This window comes from Lathyrus oleraceus, chromosome 7, assembly GCF_024323335.1.
Source record: "Lathyrus oleraceus cultivar Zhongwan6 chromosome 7, CAAS_Psat_ZW6_1.0, whole genome shotgun sequence".
In the NCBI taxonomy this organism is placed as follows: Eukaryota; Viridiplantae; Streptophyta; class Magnoliopsida; order Fabales; family Fabaceae; genus Lathyrus; species Lathyrus oleraceus.
Genome location: NC_066585.1, coordinates 275,182,435 through 275,190,583, shown reverse-complemented (window position 1 = coordinate 275,190,583; position 8,149 = coordinate 275,182,435).

Here is an 8,149-nt window from a genome sequence, read left to right as displayed (position 1 = left end):
AAGAAAAATGAAAACATTGCCATTTTTATTTTATTTTTATTTTTAAACTGCAAAAATAAATGAAAAACAGGGAACACCGCTTTTAATTGAAAAACATCCTTTTATTAATGATGCGAACTTGCAAATTTAAACATGAGATGGCCCTTACAATGGACCATTACGTGTCGGGCAACGCGTATGGCTTTCATGCACATAAAATCAAAACAAGAAAAATATTACTCTTCCAGCAGAGTGACCCGGATGATCTTTTCAGCCTTCCAGTTTTGGATTCCCATCCCTGGTGCGCACGACTTTATCCACCGGTCAATGTCGCAGTCGCTATCAGCTTCCTCACTCATCATGCAGATGTGATCCGGATCCAGCATTCCGGCGCTTGTGAATGTTACTGACGTACGGCGTCCTCTGCCTTGTCCTGAGCCTCGGCCCGGCTGGTAACCCACTCCGAAGCGATCTTTCTTTGCGGAGATATCCATCATCCTGCCCCAACCAGGAGCCTCTCCATTCTTTACCACCTCGGCGGCCTGTTTGTACGAAGCAATGGACGGTTTCTCCTCCTCTTTGGCAAACAGAGCATTCTCCACCTTAACGGTTTCGAAAGCTTGACTTGGCGTCTCCCAGATTTCGCCATCCATCTCCACATATTTGAATGAGGACAGGTGGCTGACAAAGATATCCTCCTCTCCGCAGACAGTGACGACCTGTCCCTCCCAGATGTATTTCAACTTTTGGTGTAAAGTCGAGGTCACTGCGCCAGCAGCATGGATCCATGGTCGACCCAACAGGCAACTATATGCCGGCTGGATATCCATGACGTAAAAAGTCGACTTGAACACCTCTGGGCCTATCTTCACAGGAAGCTCAACCTCTCCAAACACGGCCCGCTTCGACCCATCGAATGCCCGCACTATTAAATCAGTCGGAGTCAGAATCAGCCCATCACAATTCAACTTTGCCAGAGCCTTCTTCGGCAATACATTCAAAGAGGAGCCGGTATCAACCAGCACATGCGAAAGCACGGCTCCTTTACATTCCATCGCTATGTGTAACGCCCGATTGTGATTTCTCCCATCCACAGTCAAGTCCATGTCTGTAAAACCCAACCCATGGCTGGCATGCATGTTAGACACGACCGTCTCCAACTGGTTAATGGTAATCTCTTGAGGAACATAGGCTTTCCTCAAAATCTTCAACAAAGCCTCCCTGTGACCCTCAGAGCTTAACAGCAAGGACAAAATGGATATTTTGGAAGGAGTCTGCTGCAGATGGTCAACCAATTTGTACTCAGACTTCTTGATGATTCTCAAGAATTCCTCTGCATCATCATCAAGTTTTTCTTCCGACCCAAGCGGCGCCGGTGTCACCACTGGAGTACTATCACTCACCACTGCTTTCCCTTTTGCCCTGGCTAAAGCCTCGACCTTTTCTTTTTTCTCTTTTTCTCCTTCTTCTCTCCTTAAGGCATCCGGAGCAAACAGTCTGCCACTGCGAGTGAAACCGCTAGGACCGGCATTATCCACCTTCGAAACGGTGGTTTCATCCGCAGTCTGATCCTCTACCCTCTCACCATTGCAGTATACCTCTCCACCATAATGCCATGGTACGACATCCTCTTTGTCATACGGAATGGGTCTAGGTACCGTGATGGTAACTGGAGCCGCCTCCGCCAGGGTAGACAAATCTACCGGGTCAAAATAAATTGTTATGGTGGAGACCTCTTCTTTTCCCATATCAACCTTCTCAATCAAAATACTCCCATCATCCATCAAACTCTGGACAATCTTCTTTAAGAGTTCACACCCATCAGGGGCACCAACGCACTCAGCACATTGCTCATCACAGCCTGGATAAACCCCATTCTTTAACAACTGCCTCTTGACCTCAGCCAGAGGAGCCTTCAACTGATTAACACTTGACAACCCAACTCTGCCCTCCTCAGAGATAGCATTCACCCCCCTTTGACCATGCGCGGGCATGGGATTAGCATTCACGTTGGAAGATGGTGCAAAGTTGATAGCTTTCGAATCCACCAAGTCTTGAACTGTGTGCTTAAAAGCTTTACAGTTCTCTATATTATGTCCGGGAGCACCCGAATGGAATTCACACTTTGCATTTTCATCATAGTTGGCTGGCCTTTGATCAGGTCTCAAAGGTGCCAGAGTCCTTAGCTGTACCAGCCCCAAGTCCATCAACTTTTTAAACAGAAAAGAATAAGTCACAGGCGGCCTGTCAAACTGCCTATCAACTGCTCTCCCCCACACCTGATAACCAACCCTCTGAGGCCTCTGCTGAAATGGTTGTCTTTGCTGTTGAGGTTGTTGTTGTTGTTGCTGTGCAGGCTGATGCTCAGCAGGAATGGTTACCGCAGCAGTATGCTGGAAGTAACGATCCCTACTGGGTCCTCTTTGTGTGTATACTGCACTGGTATCACCCTCCTTCTTCCTCTGTCCATTCCCAAAGGGCTTCTTTGACCCAGACGACGAAGCTACACCCTGAATCTTCCCGAGCTTCAACCAGCTCTCAATTCTCTCCCCAGCCACAACTATATCTGAAAAGTTGGTCACCGGACAACCAACCATCCTCTCAGCATACGCCCCCTGCAAAGTCCCCATAAAGAGATCAGACATCTCTCTGTCAACTAGTGGAGGTTGCACTCTGGCAGCCAACTCCCTCCACCTCTGAGCGTATTCTTTAAACCCTTCGTTATTCTTTTGAGACATACCCTGCAGCTGGGTACGACTCGGGGCCATATCAGCATTGAACTGATACTGCTTAAAGAATGCGTCCCCCAGATCTTGCCAATTCTTGATATCTGAGGACTTGAGCTTGGTGTACCACTCCAGTGAGCCTCCGGACAGACTGTCCTGGAAGAAGTACATCCACAGCTTTTGGTCCATGGTGTAAGCTGAGATCTTGCGGACAAAAGCCTGCAGATGAGTCTCGGGGCAGGAACTCCCATTATAGCGATCAAACGCGGGCGCTTTAAACTTTTGCGGGATCACAATCCCCTCCACTAGCCCCATGTTTGACATGTTTACCACCCCAGGAGTGGCATAGCTCTCCAGAGCTCTGATCTTTTCAGCCAGCAGCTGAATCTCTTTGTTCTGCGGCGGAGCACTGTACTGACCAAAAGGTTCATTATGCATCGAGAACTGGTCTGCTTCCCTGTCTTCCTCTCTGTCATCCTCAACCCCGAAGAATGGAGGAAACAGACTATCCTTCAAATTCTGCCCCGGTTGACCACCAGCAGCACCGAAACCCTCAGCGACGTTATTTACCATACCCACCGTTGCTCTCTTTCCACCATCTCTAGAACCACCCAGCCCCTGGTTGGAGACACCATCCAAGTTTACACCACTGTTTGCTGCTGAAACCCGCTCGAGCTTCTCGACTTTATCCGCTAGAGCCTTCTGACCAACTGCAAAGCCTTGCATGATGTTGATCAGCTCAGTCATCTTGTCTTTCAGCTCGAGGATGTCAGTACTTGGAAGATCCATCAGTCTAGGAGTGTTGCGTCTGGTGAAGTATCTGTGAGGACGAGTTGAGTGCAAAGGTACAGTTCTGCGAGCACGAGCAATGATTCCTGCAAAACAGCAAACAGGTTAATATGCATGAATGCAACGTCTATCCATATGAGGAAGCTTCTGTCCTTTGATTCTGGTTTCATCGAGACAGATAATATTTCACCAATAACATTTTGACATTCAGATGTCTCTCAACCAGATTCTCAATCAATAATACTCCTCATATGGCTAGACGTAGGTTTGATGCAGATGAATGCAAAGTGGGAATGATGCAGATGTATGAATGCGATGCACTGTGCCATCCTCCGAGTCATCTGAACATTTGCACTGAAGCCCTGATCTCTGAACTGATCACAACCATCTGAGGTCTGGTTAACCACAAATCCGACTCAAGGGTCCCGAAATAAACGGGAGATACATCATCATCATCACCAAACAATCTCTGAGCAGATAACCATAACCATCTGAATCGGCCCGGGGAATCCTGAAATAAACGGATCCCCACTGATAAAATCGGCCCGGGGAATCCTGAAATAAACGGATCCCCACTGATAAATAATTCGGACAACATTCCGGCGTCTCGGCAATAAATGACCATAAATCCGACTGATAAATATGACTCTGATCAACGGAACCATTAGTCACCACCTGAGTCACCATCTGTACCTGTAATAAAGATCATTCCCTCCCCACTCACGGGTGTCGTCTAGGCCAGGGTAAAGTCGAGAGAAACACAGCATAAATAACCTTTCGCAGAATATCATCATATACACACCTGAAGTATGCAACGACAATATCCCACCAGGGTCTGAACTGTTCGTGATATCAATGTTCCGCTGAGTGGCGCAATACCACCCGCTTCCCACGAATCACTCTATTCCTAAGCATCCTAGATTTCACTCATGGTCTGGGTATTGGACCTTTTACCTCAAGTAACTCCCACCCCAAACAGAGAGACACAGCCAGCACAGCAGAATGAAAATGAATGAATGCGAACATTAATGCAAACAGTAAATGCAAACAATAAACAATGAATGCAATAAATAAAAGCACAAAGCAACCAAAACCCCAACCTAGAGCGCTAGGAGAGACTCGCTCAGGGAAGATGGACCAGCATAGGTCAACTTCTCTATGTCCCCAGCAGAGTCGCCAGCTGTCGCATTACGCGAAAAACCGGCGGGAAAACAGGACAACAGAGCCGCCACTGCGCATTATTTATCCCAAAAGAGGGAAAGGAAACGCTCAGAGTAAACCTGGAAAAGACATGGTCTCGCGACCAAAGAGAAAGGGTAAGGGAGTCGGTTACGCAAGGGGAAGGTATTAGCACCCCTCACGTCCGTCGTACTCGACGGGATCCACGCTCTAAGAAAGAAAAGGTTGCTAAAACAAACACCACACACACACACACTGGCTGAAAGAGACACAAGAAAACAAACAAGACTGAACCTGACTCGGCAGGATATCGGATCCTGGGCCTACTTAGTCTATCAGGCATAGACATCAGAGTCAAAGTAGTTCGAACTGGGGAAACGACACATGCTCGCTAGGATATCGCGTCCTATGCATACGTATCTCCTTGGACGAAGGAGAATCAGAGCATTCGTAGCTCGGCTGACACGCACACAAAAACAGGCAAAGGCAAACGTGGAGCCCGAATGCCAATCACTGGACTTACATCAGCATCCAAACCAACACACGCACACTGGAACCCAGATGCCACTCGATGGACTTATACCGGCTTCCAAGCACACAACAAGAACAAACAGACAACAAATTGCTAAGGAGTCGGGAACTCGAGCCTAGCAATCGTCAAACAACACACACAAAGAAAAAAGGTGCCCGGAGAGACCTCGCACGGTCTCCTGCCTACATACCTCGTCTGGAACGAGGATCAGGGCGATGTAGTTCCCCTACAGAGGGGAGAAAGGACTAGCCTAACCAGATAACAAAGGGAGACACAACTAGGGAGACTACGACTCGAGCCTAGATGTTATCATGCAAAATCATCCCTAAGTTAAGGTTTCTAGCTAACTGGCACAGGGAGCCAGCCTATCCTAATCATGACTTGCACAGGAAGCAAGCCACACACACATTTAACTTGCACAGGAAGCAAGCCAAGCAAAACCTAACTTGCACAGGAAGCAAGTCTAAACTAACCCTAACTTGCACAGGAAGCAAGTCAAACAAACATACAAGCACAGGTAGCACACACTATACACAAGCAAGGGGCTCAAACAAGGCTAGGTTTTAGTCGAGGGGTCATATCAACCTCAACAAACAAACCTCTGGAACTGGGTTAATGGTGCTCTTAACCTTGACATTGAGAGCCAAGGTGAAGCAGATGAAAGGTGAGTGAAGATAAGACTTCACAGCTCTTATCCCTGGCCTGGGAGAGCTTAAGACAAGAATGTGTGGGTTCAGAAAGTGGGAACCCTTCTACACATTTAAAACTGACTCAACTGTACAATTGTACAAGATCTTGGGTTTGTATCTGCAATGCATCAACACAGTGGTGTGAGCAAAGCAGATGACACACAGAATAGCAGGGGATAGGTTGCATATCCCTTGGATTCTGCCAATTGCCTCTTCACTTAGGAGGTCTTTGACTCTATACAAGGACAAATGTAAACAGTCACAAACATTGCCTCTTAAGGAGGACTTCAGACAGTTGCCTGGCCAAGTAACAGGCCAGGTCTTCCAGACTACATGAAGTAAAGAAGTTATACCTCAATGCAAATTGCTCTTAAGCAAAGCAAAGCAAAGTTCACAAGGAACTAAAAGCAACTAAAGTACCTGAAATCAGTCAAGCACAGTTAGTATACAAGTCAAAGTTAAAGCAAAAATGAAACAGAAGTCAACAGTCAATCATAAGCAAGCTAAGGGTGCAAAGCACAAGGCTCAAGGCATGTGAGCCAAGCAACCTACAAAACAAATGGATTAGTCAATGATAAACAAACAAACTCAATTAATTTGAATTGATCTCATTGGGTAATTGTTGGTCAACCTGAAAACATGAACTCAAATGTGAGTAACAGGACCACTAGGACAAGCCTAGGGTCAAAAGAGAATGAGAAAGTCAAAACAGCAAATGGCAAGTGTCCAAAATCATGTTCAAACAATCAAGAAACAAACCCCATTGGTCTCACATTCATATCAATCATCATCATCATTTCATGAGCAAAAGAAGTCAAAGCATGGTATTTAGAAGCTCATAGAAGTCAACAGCAAGACTTAACTCAAAAGCAAACTTAAACATTCCAAAAAATCATCAAATAAATCATGATCAATCACAACCCACAGCATGGTAAGCATGTCAAATTTCATCTCATTTGGACAAGTAGAAGATAGTCAATGAAAATCAGAAAGGCAAGGCAATTTTGAACATGCTCAAAGAAGTCAACCAAACATGCACCAACTTGAATAATTCATAAAACAGTGATAGCATATGAGAAATGAATGGGATCAAAACCATGGCAAAGCTTAAGATGTCTACTAATCACATATCAAATTTCATGTCCATCTAATAAGGTATGAGAATTTCATAAAGGAAATGGGAACATGTACCACAAAAAGTCAACATATGACTAAACAGGGGAGAAAATCCCAAACAATTAGGAAATGCAACAAATAATACCAAGAAAAATCACATGTAAACTAGACATACTCAAGTGCATTCATGCAAAAATTCAATCCAATTTGAGGTCAAGAGGCATGGTATAGAAAATCATCAAGTTGCACATCAATGGTGTGACACAAATTGTCACACCCTACTTCAAAAAATCATAACTCAATGACCAGAGATGATAAATTCATGAACTCTATACCAGAATCACCATGGATGTGTCTAGTTTGAGCATAAACAATTTCAAGGGCAAAGGATAAAGCATCACTATTTCACAAATGATTTGGTAAAAGGTACAAAATATTGTCACATGTCACAAACCCTAATACCAATTAAAAACCAACCATCCAAAAATTCTGGAAAAAATATGATAAATAAGTAGAGGTCCTGATGAACACAATGCAAAAATTCCCATTAAAATTGGATCAAGCATGATGAACTTATGATTTTTACAAGTTTGATCATGTAAATGAAATAATTATTGAAAAGAAAATGAATTAAACATGATTTATTAAAATAATTGGTGACCGGTGGCATACTTGTAATTACTGGGACAACTAAATGAAACGGTGCGTATGGAAAAGGGACGTGGCATGTGATGATTTGGCATGGCAATGGAACAGTGGTAATTCGCATGCAAACGAAAACGACAACAGCAGCCAACGCGTTTCATGAATTCTGGGCAAATGCTTTTTAGGGTTTTACTGTAACATTCATCAATTCAAATTTCCAGCAAGAATTTTTGTCAACCAAACTCAACAAACAACATATCAATGTGTTCCTCTTGCCGTGTACATCAATATTACAACAACTATAAACACCAATTTGAACTAACAAAGAAACAATAAGCACAAACAAGTTTGGATGCAGAACTTAAAAGCTAGATTTCTCTCAACTCAAGCAACCAATTAACACGATTCAAAGTTTAATGAAACCAGCAAACAAAGATCTATAAGAATCATGTCATAGTTTAGCAAATAATGAGATTCGAGTTTTTACTTGATTT